This window comes from Prionailurus viverrinus, chromosome D3 (assembly GCF_022837055.1).
Source record: "Prionailurus viverrinus isolate Anna chromosome D3, UM_Priviv_1.0, whole genome shotgun sequence".
NCBI lineage: Eukaryota > Metazoa > Chordata > Mammalia > Carnivora > Felidae > Prionailurus > Prionailurus viverrinus.
In genome coordinates, this window is record NC_062572.1 from 95,554,492 (window position 1) to 95,573,008 (window position 18,517).

The 18,517-nt window shown below is 57.1% G+C and overlaps 1 protein-coding gene across 1 annotated transcript in view; it reads left to right on the top strand.

The window, feature by feature from the left end:
• The first annotated feature begins 439 nt into the window (after positions 1-439).
• Positions 440-18,517, top strand: part of KCNG2 (potassium voltage-gated channel modifier subfamily G member 2) — a 69,783-nt gene continuing 51,705 nt past the window's right edge. Inside the window, exon 1 of the mRNA XM_047828658.1 lies at positions 440-525. The gene's annotated coding sequence lies outside the window, so the exon portion shown is untranslated. The remainder of the gene's footprint in view (positions 526-18,517) is intronic.

Below are 18,517 nucleotides of genomic sequence, written 5' to 3' on the forward strand. Positions count from 1 at the left end.
TCCTCACCCGAGGCTGCGCGGGTCACCCAAGTTCATGACAGGGACGCATCTGGGATGCTGGCCCAGACGGCAGGCCCTCTTGGCGCGGGACCCGCCGTCTCCAGACCCGAGCGGCCTTCCCGAGGGTTCCCGGGGCCGCGCCCACGAGGACGGCCCGGGGTCTCCCCTCTACCACAGGGTTGCTGCGGGTGTGGTTTGGAGGGGCGCCACGTTGTGTGCGTGTGTGTGAGCGTGAGTGTGTGCGAGCGAGTGTGAGCGCGTGGGGCGCGCGCGGCGCGGGGTCGGGCCTCGCGTGTCCCCGAGCGCCCGCTGAGAGCGGACCCGGCCCTGGGGACCTGCGGCCGGGCGCGAGGGGGCGCCGCGCCACCGCCGCGGGGCGGATCGCCGGGGCCGAGCCGGGCCGGGGGCGGCGCGCGGGGCGGTGCCGGACTCCGCGGGCTGCGGGCTCCGGAGGCGCCGCGCTCCGCCCCGAGGAGGCCACGGCCGGACGAGCGGAGCGGCGGCCCGCGGGGTCCCGGCCCCGAGGTAAAGTTGCGCGCGCGGCGGGGCCGGGAACACGCAGGGGACCTACAGCCGGGGGGGGGTCGTGGGGACAAGGAGGGTCTACGCGGGAGTGTTCTGGGCGGAGGGGGGGGGGGACGCGGAGGAGAGGTCCACACGGGAGCCTCTCGGGGCGGAGTGGGGACGGGGGTGGTGTCCACACGGAGGGTCCGCGGCCAGAGGGGACGCGGGGGGGGGGGGGGGGCGCAGGCGCTGGTCCCGCGCGCGCAGTTGCTACTGTGTTGCGCCGCGTGGTCGGGGGCCACGGAGATCGGGGGGGGGGGGGCGTCTGGAGAGCCCTCCCCGCGCCCAGGGACCCCCGAAGCCGGGGAGGGGCTGTGCCGGGCGCCGCCCCCAGCCCCCGGCCGCGACCCGAGTCCTCCCTCCCCCCGCCGGCCAACGGGCCGACTCCGGGCGCCCTGGGCACTTCCGCGGGGGTCTGGGCGGCCGCGGCCGGAGCCCCTTCCGTCCGCGTCGGGTCCGCGGGAGCCCGGGGCGGGGAGGGGGGGCAGGCGGCGCCCGGAGGGGTGGTGGCCGGGGCTCCCCCTGCGCCCGCCCCCGCCTGCTGGTTGGGCGCCCCCGGCTCCCGCTGCCCGAGTCGGGACGCGGGCGAGCGCGGGGCTCGTGGGGGTCCTTCCTCGCCCCTTCCTGCTGCCCCTCGTACCCACCCCTGCGCGCCTCACACGCGCGCCTCACACTCACACACCTTCCACGCGCGCACGCACGGCCCTGCCTTCTCCAGCCGCAGCCCCGGCGCGGATCCGAACGGGGGTCCCCAGGGGGCCCCGGCTCCGGCAGCCGAAAATTCTGCAAACTCAGTTGCCCGAGCCGGCCGAGGGGGCGCCCGCACTCGCCCGCGGAGCCCGGATCAGCGGCTGGGGCGCGGGGTCCGTGGGGCGCGCCGGAAGCGGCCCTGGGTCAGTCGGTGGGGGTTGGGGGGGGGGAATGAGGGGCGCGGTGCTGAGGGCGTTGCATGCGCCTGCGTGTGCTTGTGTCCTGGCGGTTTGGGGGTCACGGTGGAGTTCTTCCAGCCTGCCCTGTTCCAGAGGTTTCTGGCCCCTGAACAGGGCCACGGCCCCGGGCGGTTACTCCCTTTGTCCCCCGGACTGAAACCCCAGCCCAGGCGCGTGGTGGACTCCAGTGAATTCTACGTGGTCTTTAGAATCCCTTGAAAGTCCTTTCCCCGGTCCCAGGCCTCCCTTTCTCCTCCCTCTTCCCTGGGCTGCAAAGACCCCCTGGTTTCCTCAAGTGTGTGCTCAAGGTCGGTGTTTGGGCCAAGTAGTGGCTGTAAAATGGACTTGACTCTGTTGAAGCGTCACAGAACGACCCACCTCCGTGGTTCAGCATTGGTTCACTTCCCAGCCCTGTCCGGGGAGGGGAGGGGGCTGCTGCTGAGGTCAGTTAGGGGAGCGCTCCCAGGTCATCCTGTCTACCCGGAAGGAAAACCCAGTGGAGGGAGTCACGAGATGGTTCTGTTTCTGCCGAGATGCCAGGATGGAGCCCGCAAAGCCCAGACGCGCTTCAGCTGCAGCGTGGCCCGTCAGCCGGCACCGTCTCTGGGGTTGTGCAGTGGGTGCTGCTGTCCTCCCGGGGCTCCCTGTCCCTGACAGTCCCAGTTAGTGAATGGGATGGGACTGCTCTGGGTTCTCTCTTTTTTTTTTCTCTTTTTTAATTTAAGTTTGTTTATTTATTTTGAGAGAGCACGTGCACTATCAGGGGAGGGGCAGACTAGGCAGAGAGGGAACCCAAGCAGGCTCTGTGCCATCGGCGCAGAGCCCAACACGGGGTTCGAACTCACAAACCGGGAGATCGTGACCTGAGCCGAAGCCAAGAGTCAGGTGCGTGACCGATTGGGCCAGCCAGGTGCCCTGCTCTGGGTTCTCTTAAACTGTGAATTGTGGGGAGGGCGTGTTGCGGCTGGGGGGTGACATCCACTTAGCTGTGGCTCCCTGGCGTGCACCGGCCACACACACACTAAGAATCACACCCTGTGGCTAAGAAAAGACATGTTTGTATCTTAACTGGAGACAGGTTAAGAAATCAACTTCGAGATTCTTTCCAAGGCCAGTGCCAAATAGCGTTCTGATCTCTTTCCTCTTACAATTTATAGATTCCACTTTGCAAAAGTTTTTTTTATACCTTGAGATTTCCATAATTCAAGAAAAAATGGGTGTTTCTGTAGGCATGGGGAGAAAAGGAGGGAAGCGTGTTCTTAGCTGGCTCAGAAGCCGGGAGGCTGTGAGGCGTTCCTTTTCTATGCCTGGCACCGAGTCCTGCGCATGCCAGATGCTCAGAAAATATGTGCTGCTTGATTAATTGTTGGAGTTGCAATTAAGAGTTCCTACCCCGTGTGTGGCTGGGAGCTGCGTTGTCATAATTACAGGTGTATGTGCTGTAATTAGTAGGTCGTGTGGAACACACAGGCTGATGGGAAGTGGTAAGGCGTTGGGTTCGCCCTGGCACGAGCAGGTGGGGTCTGAGTGTCTGGGGAGGACTTGGCAGCCCAGGGCTCAGCAGCCTCTTCCTCCTCCTGGCCCACGGTTCCGGCTGCAGCGCCTCTTACTCAGGCGCCAGGAGGGCAGGACTAGCTGAGGAGTGTTTGCAGTGGGAGGGAGTTCTCCGCTTCTGCAGCAAGTGCGGATGTGTGGGGGTGGGAGCCGGGGGGGGGGGGGCAGCACCGTGGGGGGTGGGGGGTGCTGGGGGATCAGGAGGCCGCAGAGGATCTGAGAGATGGGGAAGGTGGGCTTTTCCAGATGAGGTGGGTGCGGGGGGTGGGGGGGTCCAAGACGCGTGGCCGAGTGTGTCATAGTACCTGAGCACCTGTGCACGGTCGGGCAATTGCGTGAGGAACAGGGATATTTTAGGGCCGAAGCCGGGGAGCCCCCGCTGCCTGAGGGCTCGCGGTCCGACCAAGTAAGGGCGGCACCAGGGAACCTGGGCGGGCCGTCTCTGAGGACAGTGACACAGTGAAGGGAGCCAGGTGAGGGCCAGCTCCTGGCACCCGGCTCTCCCACCGTGCGGAGGATGGCCCTGGAACTGGTCAGGGCTGCAGCCAGGCTCCCGGACCCCACGCAGCCTTTTCGTGAGCTTAGTGGGCGCTTCCAAGCTTGAGAGGCACGCAGGGCCACCGCGAGGTTAAAGAGATAGCCATCCAGCACTTCCTGTCCCTGGGCTCTGAGGCCAGCTCCTGGCTCGGCGTCTCACCTAGGGGCAGCTGCAGTCTTTGCTGGGCTCCACTTAACAGGCAGGTTCGTTCGTAAGAGCAAACTTAAGTCAGAAACCACTTTGAGAAGCAAGCGGACCGAATGCCAAGTGTAAAGACATCACCAGGGGAAGGCCGAGTTGGGTCGACCCGCAGTCACAGAATTCCTGAAGGAACCCTGTGAACGGGCTGCTTCGGCCTCTTCTTGCGACAGGTGAAGCCAGACTTACGGCAGTGCACAGACTGCTTACTGGCTCCTGTTGTTAAGACCCCCCCAACGGCTAAGGGTGCACGTTCCTGGGAGGGCCAGCGCAGAGGTCCTGGGCCTCGTGGGACGGGAGATGTCAGCCAGTCTGTCGTCGACTGCTTGTGTTTTCTGATTCCTCCCGCCACAGATGACAGGGCTGGGACGAGCCGTGTCTTAGCTTTCTGATATTTGGAGGAGAAACTTGCATCCTGAAAAAGGAAGTTAGGAATATATTCACTCAAAATGGAAACACCAGTATTTTATTGATTTATGCTTAGGAAAAGGCTAATTGAAGTATGATGTTTAAATAGCACAGAAGACCTTTTCGTTGCTCTGTCCAATTAGGGAAGGTAAGACAGAGAGAGAGAGAATTCACAGAAATGCGGGGGCCAGCTCCCAGGGGTGCCCCTGAGGGGCCAGGCTCAGTGCCCCTCAGCCGCTCCTGCCCAGCACGGGGCGGGGACTTCACGGCGCCTGTAGACCCAGCAGTGTCTCCCATCGTCCCCCAGGCACCGTGCCACAGGCCACAGCGGCTCTGTCCCAGCCCTCGGCTCAGCCTCCCGTGGACAAGCTGGCGTGGTCAGAGCCCTGGGTGGCAGTTCCCAGAATTTAATGAAATTCCTGGATATGTTTAACCTTCTCAGATATTTGAACAATGAAGTTTAAATCTCAGATTAGGCTTGAGTGTGTTGGGCACACGAAAATCAAAGGCGAGAATTACGGGCCCAGCGGAGCCTCAGAAACCGTCAGTCTAATCTGAATGTCAGCACTTTTTACACAATGTACCCTGAAGAGGCAGATTTATTTCTGTAAAGGCTTAGCACCCGTGGGAGAGCCTGTGTGGCGGTCACGTTCCTGACTGGGCTCTGACCTGCACCTGCCTGGCCCCAGTGCACTCGGGAGGGTTGGGTGCACAGAGCATCTGCCACCCGCTGGTGTGGCTTCCAGGACCTTCTGTGCCCCTGGCTGGCTGTCCCCACACACGCCCTGGGCCCTGGAGGGGCGTGAAATCAGTGCATTGGGTGGACGCCTGCCCCCAGGACACCTCTCTCGGGTACGGTCTGGTGGGTCAGGTGGGGCCCGGGGATTCAGATTCTCAACACGAATTCTGGGTAATTCTCACCATTTGGAAGGCTGGAAATGCTCATTTGTGGGTTGTGACTGGCATTTCTGTAACAAGATAGAGAAGAGAAGGTATCAGAACTTGGTATCTCACAGGTGCGGTTTTGTGTGTGTGGACAATATACAATGTATTTCTTACTGTGGGTTCAAAATAAGGACAGTCCCCTGACCGTGTGTGCCTTGAGGCGCCCAAGTCTGTCTCTGCGCTTAGCTGTAGAAATTTCCAAAAGCTCCCAGTTGGGTAGCCCAGGCTGGCATGGGTCCTGGAGCACAAGGGGCCGGGACCAGCACTGAGGTCGGGCCCTGCCCTTGCTGAGGGGCGCCTGGCAGGCTCCCCACACAGTCGTGCTTCCTCTGCTCGCGGTCAGGCTCGGGGGGTCCCGCTGGGCAGAGTCGCGGGTGCAGCCCAGCGGGGTTTCTGATCACCCCCCAGAGCAGGCAGGCGAGCCCGTGTCTGGTAAAGCCAGGAAAAGGGTTCCCTTCCTGTTCCCCTTCTCTCTTCTTGGGGGGTGTGGAGGAGGCGTCTTCGTGTGCGCATTAACGGGAAGGTAAGCCGCACGACGAGTTTTATTTCACATCATAGCAATTAATGCAACGGAATGAAATGTTTGGTAAAATAAAATGCATGAAAAATCAGTGCTTGTTGTGCCGCGTGGCTGTTCGGTCACAGGAGGGAAACTTGGCGTCTGTGAGGCTCGACCGTGGTGTCAGGAACAGGTAGCGCCCCGACTTCTGGCGTCTCTCTGAGCTCGCGCTCGCTCGGCTCCGTGTTTCCTTCAAGAAAAGGACAGTTTCTGACTGTGAACAAATTCCCATGCAATTTTCCACCGAAGAAGACAAAGACATCATTTAGATGAGGAAAGATAAGAAACGTGTTTCGCTGGCTTCCTCAGGAGTCAACGCTTTAGAAATAGAAAAATTCTAGGGCCTGCAGGAAGTGCAGGTGTAGGAGCCGGTGGGCAGTGCTGAGGAGACACAAGGGGACTCTTTCCCTCTGGTAGTCGTGACACGTTGTTTTTCCAAGCAGCCCGCGACGTCGGCGGCTCCCGAAGGGCCCTCCCGCCGGCCGGGGTTGGGGCTGAGACGCACCCGTCTCGGGCGGCATGGGCGCTACGGTCTGACCCAGAGCTGTGGACGGACCCTGGTCCCGCACAGGCCACGTCCCCGGATCTGGCAGGAGCCTAAGGACAGGGCCACCCTTCCTGGTGGGGCCGGCGCGTGGGTCATGTCTGGGCTGATGCTCTTTTCTGGGAACTGTGAGGGGACCGTTTCCCAGCAAAGGCAGTGAGCCGGCACTGGGCCCCAGGAACTCGTACAGTTTGTCGTGTTTCCAGATGCAACGAATTCGATGTTAAAATACCTGTTTCTGCTTTTCCCTCCTTTCGAAACAAGCCCACGTCGGAGACAGAGAGTAAAGAGAAGCATACGTTTGAAAACCCTGTGTGGTTTCCGCTCTCCGCAGGCAGTGGCTCCGGGTTGACAAGGACGTTTCCCCTGTCGCTCGGTGTCTGTGCGCAGAATCAATCACCCCACCTACCAGCAGCGGCACACAGTGTCACCTGCACACTTGTTCTGTTGAGCACGTTTTGCACGGATCTCTCGGAACCTGTCCGTGTGTCCCGCGGTTGGCCCCGTGGATTGTTTCTAGCTTGTCCATATTCTAAGTACCACTGACATAGCATCTTTGTACACAAATGCTTGAAAAACTTTGAATTGGGTCACAAGGCATCAATGCCTAAGGCGCGTGATACTAACGTCACGTTGTCCGTCAGGGGCCTTGGGGGCCCGCACCCCCGACACCCTCCTGCCCGACCCACTCCTCTCTTCAGATGCCAAAGTGAATGCCTTTTGGTTGTGAGTCACACATGCTCGTTATGAGACATCCTCACGGGCAGAACGTGTGAAGTGGGGTACGTGCTGCTGTCCGGGCCCTGTCCCTCTGGGCCCCGGGTCGCGTGTGCACACGTGAGTACGTGCATGGACACGCGTGTCTGTGCACAGGAGATACTGGCTTATCTGGGTGTGTTCTCAGAAGCCCTTGCTGCGTTGAGTGTCGTATTTACCTGTTGGGAAGGCTGACCTTTCTCTTGCTCTGGCCTCAGTTTCTCTGCGATGCTCCCCTGTGCCCTGTTTTGGCGTGCACTTGTTCCCAGAACACTGTGTGCCCACCCCCCCCGACACTGTTTGCATTTGCCTCCAGCCTGCGGTGGGTCGCCCAGCACGCAAGCACCCATGCTTGGCCGGCTGTCCTCGGGCCCGTCTGCGCTCGTGGGGACCCATGTACCCTCCTGAGTCCGGAGACGTGGCTGGGCATTTAGAGTGACCTGGGTCTGCTCAGACTTAGAAAACGTGTCTCAAGCCTCTAAAATCTCAAGTGTAATCATGGGGCAGGAGGAGCCGTAGAAAGATACAGGTAGATGTACAAGCCTCCAGTGCACACGCATGCATGTGTACGAACGTGCACACACACGTGCGCGGATACACAAGCCTGGGGCGCAGGGGTGACCTTCAGAAAAGTCGCCAAGCGTGTCCTGACGAGCAGGTGCTGACCCAGAGCTGACTCAGGGCTCAAGTCCCCAGCGAGAGTCTGACCTGCACACGCTGAGCTGGGTGGTCCGTGTTGTGTCTCGCCCTCATCCGTCTTCCTGATGTCTGCACTATGACACGCAAGTGTCCTGGGCGACTTCGAGCCTCGTCCCCGCCGAGCGGGGGGAGCCTGTCTCCCGGGACGCACACCTGCCGCCGAGAGTCTCGTCATCACCCGGGACGAAGGGCAGCATGCACGAAGGAGCCTTCCGTGCCCACTCGGACGTGCCGGTCCGCCCGTCCTCTGACCCCACGTGGGGTGGCTCCGCCCTGCAGGCCGTCTGGCCAGCAAGGGCTTTGTTCACCTCGTCTCCGGGCTTGGGGTCCGTTGGGCTTGGCGGGATCACATGGGTGTCTCCTAAGATGTGTTCGGCCAGCCGCTGGCGCATTGCCTGGGGCCCTCGCCAATGCGAATTATTCTGGGATTCTTCAGACGTGCTCTCTGACCTTAGCCAGGCCTGGGGAAGAAAGCTCGCGGAACCAGACGTCTGCTCTCAGAAGTCGGCACAATTAACACCCGCTGGGAGGAAGCTTCAGAACACGCTTCTCTGCTCACGGCGTCTCCGTTCACCACGGCAGTGACCCCTCGCTGTGCTGTCTGGTGCCGGCACTCGCCCCGAGACCGTGGTGGTGACCCCCTTTTGGGCCGAGCCCAGAAATAAGTGCTCGGGAGCCTCCTGGGGCAGGTGAAGGTGAAGTTAACACCGAGGAAAACAGCTTCTTCCCTCCCGGGGGGCCTGCGTTCCCAACGCGCACTGGTTTGGGGCCAGAATTAGAAATTAACAATAAGTGGGGGTTTTGCATCATTTTCTCTTCTTCAGTCCCTCCCTAAGGCTCGCAGCTCTGTGTCGGGCGTCAGGCTTCCATCAGGGCTGAACTCCCTCATCCTTTTAAGGGTCATTACTAGAATCAGCCTCCAACCTGGGACCGCCTGGGAAGAACTCTGGGGACGCTGCCCCAGCGCTCACTTCAAGCCAGAGGGGTCGACCCAGGGCGCGGCAGGCTCGGGCCCACGTGCTGGCCTGCACCACGGCTCCACGCCTGGAAACGCAGAGGTGTGTCAGGGGCAGGGCTGCGGGCTCTCGTTCTCTGTTCTTCCCCCAAAGGGGGGTCTCCGAGGGGTGCATCGTGTAAGGGCTGTTCGCACGCGGGGCTTTCCTTGCATCCCGCGAGACACTTCACAACTTGCCCTGCACCCCTGTTTGCCTGCACGTGTTGTCACCTGAGTGAGCCCTTGAGGTGCACGTTCAGGCTCCAGGGGAGCATTGTGGGCGCCCGAACTTCATGCCTTCTGCACACATCACGCACTCACCTTCACAGATTCCCTGAAGCAGGTGTGCTCGCTCCAACAGAGGAGAAACATACTGAGTGATGGGCTCAAGGGCACACATCTAGTCAAATGACTAAGACATTTTCTGACTCAAAATCCCTTTTCCCAGCTTGTTGTCCCAGGCCCAGACGGCCCCCTTCCCTCCTGACTGTTCCCGTCATCTGGGTCCTGGCAGCACTTTGGGCACGGGTCCACAGCCACTCACGCGGTTGGCCCCCATCACACCACGGCCAGAAAAGCTGGTCCCGGTTGTTATGCCCCAAATCCCATCCTGAGTCTGCACTTGAGAGCCTGGTGCCATCTGCCTCCAGCCACACACGGGTGCCTGGGCGTACCAGTGCTCTGTGGGGCTTCTGTCCTGACCCTCAGTCACAGCAAGGAGGACACTCATGTCCCCCGAATCATCTCATACGGTGCACTGTGGCATGCCGCCCTAGAATAGAAGGCTGTTCCTCTCTTCTAGAAAATACAAGAGCTTCAGAATGACGCTAACTGCCCTGGCCCACCGCAGTTGTGGGATTTCACGAGTCTTCTTCCCTGCCTCCTTCACTGCTCTGGGCTTCAAACTCCTCGTCTACCACTGTGGGCACCCAGCCTGCAGGGGTCGTGAGAGATCCTGAGCACGTGGCCAGGGTCTGTGCCCCAGGTAGGCACCTGCATTTGGGCCAGGCTAGTCCTGCACTGCTCGCTCAGTCAGCCTTGCATGGCTGCCCTGTCCCTGGGCTGAAACGGGCCCCACCAGTCTTAATACAACTTACAAAATGGAATAAATTCTTTTAAGACTCCTAAGAAAGGAGATATTCAAGCCTAGGTAGTCTCACTGGAAAATTCTACCAAACATTTGAAGAAGACTTAATTCTATCAAACATTCAACAAAAAGGAGGGAACTCCTAACTCACTTTCTGAGGCTAGCATTACCTGGAGACCACACTAGACAGCACAGGAAAGGAACTACAGATCAGTGGTTTTCGTGAACTTAGACACAAAATTGTAAGCAAAATATTAGCAGATTTCTCCAGCAATGTATAAAGCTGTTGGACCAGGTGAGATTTACTGCAGGTGTGCAGGGCTGGCTCAGTATTCAAAAATCAACCAGTGTGATCCACCACATCCACAGGAGAGATACACAATCAGATCAGCTGGTGCAGAAAAAGCATTTGATAAGGTCCAACACCCACCTGTAATGAAAACTCTCAGAAAACTAGAAATAGATATTTAACCAGATAAAGAGCATCTCCAAAAAGCCTAAAGCTAACAGCATACACATGGCAAGAGGCTGAATGTTTTCCCCTAAGATCAGGAGCAAGACAAAACTGTCCACCCTCACCACTGTTACTCAACCTAGTACTGGAAGGTAGGTAAAACAGGAAAAGGAAACAAAAATGGTATAGGTTGGAAAGGAAGAAATAGAACTGTTCCTCTTTGCAGATACTATGATTATCTGTGTAGAAAATTCCAAGGCATGTACCCCCAAAACCACCTAAACAAATGAAAAGATATACCATGTTCATGGATTGGAAGACCCTATATAGTTTACCTGTCTCTTCTTCTCAAATTGATTTGTGGATTTGATGATGTTTCTATCAAAATCACAACAAGAATTTTTGTAGACATAGGCAGCTTATTCTGAAATTCATATGGGAAGGCGTGAGCTCCAACATAGCTCAAACAATCTTGAAAACCAGGTCTCACTACCCAGTATTAATGTTCATTATATAGATCCAGGAGCCAGAACCATGTGATGCTGGCAGAGAGACAGAGAGATGCACAGAACAAAGGAACAGAATACAGACCCACACCAGTATGTCCAACTGATCTGTAACAAAGCTGCAAAGCCAGGTCAGTGGAGGAAGCAGAGTCATCACAACAAATGACAGTTAAGCAACTGGTCATCCACAGGTGGGGAAAAAAAGAACCTCATACCTAACCTCATACTTAACCTCGGTTAAGTGTCTGACCCTTAATTTCGGTTCATGAGCTCACAGTTGTGAGATCAAGCCCCAGGTGGGGCTCCACAACTGACAGCATGGAGCCTGCTTGGGATTCTCTCTCTCTGCCCCTCCCCCACTCTCTCTCTCTCTCAAAATAAATAAATATTTTTAAAAATGCATCTTAAATTTAAATGTAAAATGTACAGCTATGAGACTTTTAGAAAAAAATGAGAGAAAACCATTTGGATCTAGGGTTAGGCAAATAGTTTTTAGACTTCACACCAGGGCGCCTGGGTGGCTCAGTCGGTTGAGCGTCCAACTTCGGCTCAGGTCACAATCTCGCGGTTCGTGGGTTCGAGTCCCGCGTCGGGCTCTGTGCTGGCAGCTCGGAGCCTGGAGTCTGCTTCAGATTCTGTGTCTCCTCTCTCTGCCCCTCCCCTGCTTGCGCTCTGCCTCTCTCTCTCTCAAAAATAAATAAGCGATAGACTTGACACCAAATGCATGATCCATGAAAAGTAGACTTGATAAATCTGACCTTATGAAAATTAAAAACTGCCCTTCAAAGGACCATTTAAGAGCATGAAAGGAAAAGCTAAAGTGAGAGAAAATATTTGAAACCACACATCCAATAAAGGACCAAAATCTGTAATATAAAAAGAACTCTCAAAACTCAATAGCAATCCACCCCCCAAAAAACCCACAAAATATGCAATTGAACAAAATATATGAAAAGATGTTTCACTGAAGACGATATACAGATGTTAAATGAGCACATGGAGAGGTGTCCAACATCATTAGCTATTAGTGAAATGCAATTAAAACCATAAAGAGGTTATCATCACACACTTATCAAAGTGACTGAAATAAAAATAAACCCCAATGCTGGTGAGGATGTAGAGAAATGATCTCTCATACACTGCTGATAGGAATGGAAAATGATATGATCACTCTAAAAATAGTTTGGCCATTTCTAATCAATCACGGAACTACCACGTGACCCTGTGGTTACACTCCTGGGCATTTATCCCAGAGAAATGACAACTTCTATTCACACAAAAACCTGTACACAACTGTTTATAGTAGTGCTGTTTGTAATAGTCGAAAACCGGACGCAACCCGATGTCCCTCTATGGGTGAATGCTTACACCACGGACGTCCTCACATGACACAGTACTCAGCAGTGAGAAGGAGTAAACAATTTTTTTTTCAATGTCTGTTTTTGAGAGACAGAGAGAGAGCGAGTGGGGGAGGGACAGAGAGAGAGGGAGACAGAGGATCTGAAACGGGATCTCTGCTGACAGCAGTGAGCCCCATGTGGGGCTCACACTCATGAACTGTGAGATCATGACCTGAGCCAAAGTCAGACATTCAACTAACTGAGCCACCCGGGTACCACAAGGAGTAAACTATTAACACACCCAACAACTTGGATGAATCTTCAGGGAATTATGCTGAATAAAATATGCGAATCTCTAAATGATCATCTAACGATTCCAATTTATATAATACTCTCGAAATGACAAATTACAGAGATGGGAAACAGATTAACAGTTGCCAGGGGTTATGGAGGCGGGGACAGGGAGGGACCTGGGTGTCAGGATGCACGTCCCGCATATGGGGCATCAGTGTCAACATCCCGGTGGTTTTAACACGGGGGAACTAGGTAAGAGGCACGCGGAATGTCCTTGTATTAGCGCTTCAATTGCATATGAAGCCACAGATATTTCAAAATAAGTTTTATCTTCAGAATGTGTATGCAAATATTTCATAGAAAGGTTTAGTAAAAGCTCTGGGCGAATGTGTCACCTTGAAAGTCACCTGTGGGTGTTGGATTGAATTTGAAGGGGACGGTGGACACGGGGGCTGTTGTAAATGCTAATATAGAGACACTTAGTTGGGATAAGGAAAGCATCTCAGGACAAGCGCGGGAGCGTTCACAGTGTCTGACTGTAGGTTAGTATTGAAATACTGTCCACTCGCCGAAGTAAGTCATGACGCATCCTCGGGTTGAGACAGTATGCACGCTTTCCGTAAACACGCTCGCCAGCGGTGTAGACGAATGTGGTGGAGTGGCTTCTAATGGCGTCGAAGAAGCCCCAGTGCCATGTTTATACTGCATTCCCAGTGTCAGTGAGAGAACCACCGTTTACCAGAAGCGTGGACATCATCACACTCATGGCCGTCCGTCCCGTCCAACCAGACGGCACGGACCCCAAACTTGTCCTCGCAGGTCTTGCTTGACCTTTTTGACTGTTGACTTCTTCTGGGGAGGGAGGAAAGAGCAGAGTCCTGGACATGAATCTGAGGACCCTCGAACTCCTGCCCCAGGGGCTTTCCTGCTGTGGCGACCCGTCCTCCCAGTGTGCAGCCCCGCCCCTCTCTGCCCTTGACCCGGAGCCCCACGGCCCATATATGGAGTCAGCCAGCCACGAGGAAGAAGGCCCAGGTTCCCACGGCTGTCTGGGGCGCTGGGGTTAAAGGTGTGCTTTTCCTTCTATTTTACTCTACTGTGCGATTTCCCATTTTTCCCATGGGTTACTTTTATAATTGGAACATTTTTTTTTATGAAGTTGAACGTCTAAGACTCATTTAGGCGAATGAATGTAGAGAAGAATAAGAGAAACCAGAACATACCCTTCTTGTGGCTAAAAGAACAGAGAAGAGTGTCGTATCTGCTGGGGGGCCCCACCCCTGGGTGGCCCCCGGGTCAGTCGCCATGCTGGGCGTTAGCTAGACGTAGACGGTGTGGGAGCGAGACGTTCCCACAGGAACATTTGCTGACTTGAGTAAGGCCATGCACGCATCAGCAGGGCCAGCATGTGAGCGAGCGGAGGGACAGCCCGGCCACCATGAGGAGAGAAAGCAAGGACCGCAGAAACATGGCCGTCACACATACAGAATTTGCGGATTTTATTCCTGAACCCAGCAGATGCCTGGGGGCGGGCAGGTGGGCAGTAACCCAGCTCCAGTGGCTCTTTGGCTCCCTGAAGCCACGGTCGTCACGCCCAGGGGTCCCGCACAGCTGTCGCACAGGCCGTCACATACTTGAGGGTCAGCAGGTACTGGGTGGGCACAGAGCTTTCTGGGATGCCCCGTCCTCTGCCCTTCCCCATCATCATGTCCACAGCCTCCCCTGCCCTGGGGCTCCTGGACCCCCACCACCTTTCCCATCTCTCTCGAGGCCTCATCCTTGACCCTGAAGGGGGGGCAGCCCACCCCCCCACCCCGGGACCCACAAGCCGGCCAGCCTGCAAGAGGCCACGAAGAAGAAGCTCTCGGAGCGAGAGCTCCCGTCACCCCAGAGGGCGTGCACGGGGCGAGGACCCCAGCACAGAGGGATGCCCGCCCACGCCAGGTGCTCCTGCATTCCAGAGCCTCGGAGAAGCTGGAGGGGCCGGGGCTCCTTCCTCCTCCCGACCCGGCAGCCCGTCACCCCGACTCTTCACAGCAAACGCCATCGCCAGCTTAGGAGACCATCCGAACTGAGGAGAAGTAAGAGAACCCCGAATAATCGGAAAGGAACACGGCTGGTTGTGACCTGATCACTGAGGAGTCAGCGGAGAAGTTGTTCACATGTTAAAACCCGGGTTCCTGGGCGGGTGTCCTACCTCTGAGTGTGGCTCCACCCAGAGCAGGAGCAAGACGGGGTGTGGACAGAGTTGGGGCAGGAAGGGAGGACATCTCAGCGAGACGGATGGCCGTGAGGGGAGCCTCAGGGACCCAAAGCTGACGTCCTCTGCAGACAGCCAGGCTCGAAGTGGTGTGCCCGGATGGCCCCTGCGGCCTCGGGATCTTCTTGAACCCTGACTCGGCCTCTGGGCTCCCAGCCCCTCCCGGGAGAGGCCCGTGGCCGCCTGTGGCCCCCTGACGCCCCTCAGCTGCCACAGACCACGGGCCGAGGGGTGGGTCTCGGCGGGGAGGGCACCCAGCTTCTAGGGGGGCGCCTGGCCACAGAGGACAGAGGGGGTACTTCCGGGGACTCCCGTGTGTGCGTCGGCCACCTGTGGTCTGTTTGGGAAATTCTGAGCGAGTCTCCTGAGGAGGGCGCTTCACCTGAGAATTTGGGGGGTTCCTCGTGCCAAGTGCGGCCAAGAGGAGGGTGATGAGGTGTAGCCAGGGTGGCTTCAGGACTCTGCGTGGGGTGTGCTGGACGTGTGAACGGCGCTTTCTTTGTGATCCCTGTAATCTGGACGACTCGGTGACAAGGCCACAAGCAACTACACGGCTTTGGAGGGTTGTTACTGTGGTAAAATACACATCACGTGACAGGTGCCGCTCACCTGCCTCTAAGTGGCGGTTCGGGGGCGGGAATACATTCACGCTGTTGTCGGGCCATCACCATCCGTCTCTGGACCTTTCTCATCCAAGCACGTTAAACGGCAGCGCGCCGCCCCCGCCCCAGACCCTGCCCGGGTGCCGGCACCTCAGTGCGCCTCTCGTTACCGGCTCGTTGTACTCAGCGCGGTGCCGTCGAGGCTCGTGAATTTCTGCAGGGGTCAGAATCGCGTTCCTCTTTGAGGCTGAATAATATTCCAGCGGGTGGATAGACCGCACTCTGCACTCGATTCACCCGCTGACGGACACTTGGGCTGTTTCCACCTTCCGGCTGTTGTGAGTGATGCTGCTGTGAACGTGGGTGTACAAATGTCTGACTGCATCTTGGGACAGATGCCCAGAGGCGGACTTACTGGACCCTGTGGTGGTTCCACTTTTAACGTTTCGAGGAATTTCCACACCGTGTGCACAGTAGCTACACCTGTTTACGCTCCCAGGGCCCCAGGCCTCCGCTTCCTTGCGAACACTTGTTACGTTCTGTGTGTTTTCTTGGAACGGCCCTCCTAGCGGGTGTGGATGGCGTCATTTCTCTAGTGATTAATGATGTTAGAGCATCTTTTCACATGCTTATCGGCTATCTGGGTATCTTCCTTGGAGAGGCGTCTATTCAAATGCTTTGCCCATTTACAGTTGTTTTGTTGGTGCTGCTGTGTTCTCTGGATACGTGGAGTATTCTGGATATTAATCCTTGATCAGATATATGGTTTGAAAACACTTTCTCCCTTCAATCTGATCTGTGGGCCTTTCCACTGTCGATACTGTTGTGTGTCCACAAAATGGTTTAGGGTTGAGGAAGTCCAATTAGTGGATTTTTTCTTTTGTTACTTGTGCCTTTCGTGTCCTCTCCGAGAGCTCATCACCAAACGCGGTGTCGTGAAGGCACTGTTTCCTTCTAGGAGGTTTAAGGTTTGGCTCTTACATTCAGCCCATTGGTCCGTGCTGAGTCAGTTCTTTGGTCTGGCGCGAGGCGAGGGTCCAGCCCCTTTCTTTGCATGTGGACGTCCAGCGTTCCCAGCGCCACTTGTCAAAGACCGTCCTCTCCCCAGTGGATGGCCTCGGTGTCTTCACCAGCATCCGTGACCACGCACGGTGACTTCATTCTGGGCTCTCTGCTCTAACCCTTTGGTCCGTGAGTCTGTCTCGATGCCAGCAGAACTCTACTTGTGGTGGCTTTGAAATCAGGAAGTGTGAGACATTCAACGTGGTTTGTTTTCAAGACTGTCTCGGCTGTTCAGAGATCTCACATAGGTTTCTTCGGTTTCTGCAAACACGTGTTGTTGGGACTTTGATAGGGCTGCACTGGGTCTCCAGGTCGTTCTGGGTGGTGTAGACACCTTCGTCCAGTAAGTCTTCCAGTACGGGAACGTGGGGTGTACGTCCTCTTTTTTTGACTGTTTTCTAATGTTTATTTATTTATGTTTTGAGAGATGGAGAGAGAGAGAGAAAGAGAGAGAATGAGCAGGGGAGGGGCAGAGAGACAGGAAGACACAGAATCCGAAGCAGCTCCAGGCTCTGAGCTGTCAGTACAGAGCCCGACGCGGGGCTCGAACCCACGAACCGTGAGATCACGACCTGAGCCCAAGTCGGACGCTTAACCGACTGAGCCCTCCACGCACCCCAGGGTGTACTTCCTAGTAGCTGTGTGATCTTTAATTTCATCCAGCAGCCTTGGTAGTTTTCAGAGAAAACTTACCTCCGTGGTCAGGTGTATTCATAAGTATTTTATCCTGTTTGATGCGATCATACGAGCAGTCATCTTTCACTTACAACGGCCTGGGCTCTTCAGGGTCCAGGGCCGCGCCCCACACATACCTGCTTCCTGGGGCCTCTGCTGTCCATCTTCCCTCGCTCTGCTTCTGCCACGAGGTCCCCCAAGCTTTGCAAACATGGGCGGACCCCCCCCCCCCAACCTGGACCTGTCCGGTGAGTTGAGGACAGCAGTCGGGACGCCCCCCCCCCCCCCCCCCCCCCGGCTCCTTATCACTAGCGCCCTGGTGCCACCATAGGACTGACTTCCTGGAGGAGAAAATGTAAGCGGCACAGGTGTTTTCCAGGAAGGTATCGCTGTCGTTAGAAGCGGTGGTAGTCACCGACCCCGTGGCCCGCCCTGACCCCCGCGGCCTCTGGCAGGTGAGGTGCCACGCTGTTGAAGAAGGGCTGGGACGGCACACCCGCGACTCCAGGCTGCGGGGGGGCCCTGATGACTTTGCGGGACCATGACGTTGGCTTTATTTGACTCGTTTTGAACGGTAGCAGCTGGAGATAAACGTGAAGGCGGGGGGAGCCTTCGCTCTGCTGACAGAAAGCAGAATTTCTTTTAAAAATGTTGCTTTCTGAGGCCTGAAAGTCACAGCAGCCCACAGGCGGATTGCCTGGAGGCCCCTTCGCCGTCCTGATGGCGCCTCTGAGGGTGCAGGTGCCTTCAGGAGCAGTTAAGTAGCCTTACGTCCGGGAGACGGGCTCCAGATCAGCTCTGTGTCTCCAAGGAGCAGCTCCTCCCACCCCGAGCCCCTTGTGTCCGAGACGGAGAAACGCCTCCTGGAAGAAGCGGCTGGAAGGCACCTTCCTTGCAGCGCCGAGCTTGCGGATGCTTTGCAGGGAGGGCCGCTCCCCAGTTGCCCCGAGGTGGGTTTCTGGCAGCCTTGCCGTTGAAAACGGCGCCCCAGTTGGCCGCACCGAGCCGTGGCCCGCCGTGGCCCCGGGGTCTGGCTGCCATCACCGAGGACTAGTGGTCCAGCCTCTCAGAGCCCAGGGCCCGGCCCGGCACCTGGCCGGGGTAGACGCTCCGGTGTGTCAGATGACAAACTGAGGCGCCTGTGACAGCAAGGAGCTGAAGGAAACGAAAGACAGAGGAAAGGAGCAGCTGGGTGCACGCGGCCCTGGTGGGGAAGCTGGCCGTGCAGCCCTGGGGTGGGACTGAGCCCTTAACCCGCCCCCCCCACCGAGGCCGGGGAGGGGCAGTGGCCGTGCCGGGAGGCAGGGGCGCAGACCACGTGCCCACAGGACGCAGGCCGTGGAAGAAGTCTGCAGAGGGATGCCGGGCAGGCCGATGCCCCTGGACGGCGCGTCCTCCACCCTGCGTCACGGCACGTGGCCACACGGGCGCTCGCAACCTTGCAGGTGGACGTAGGGGTGCGGCTCAGGGCTCAGCCGGCAGGGCCAGAGCCAGCGCTTCCACCCTGCGGAACACAGACGCTGCCGTTGCAGCCATTCCAAACTTTCCT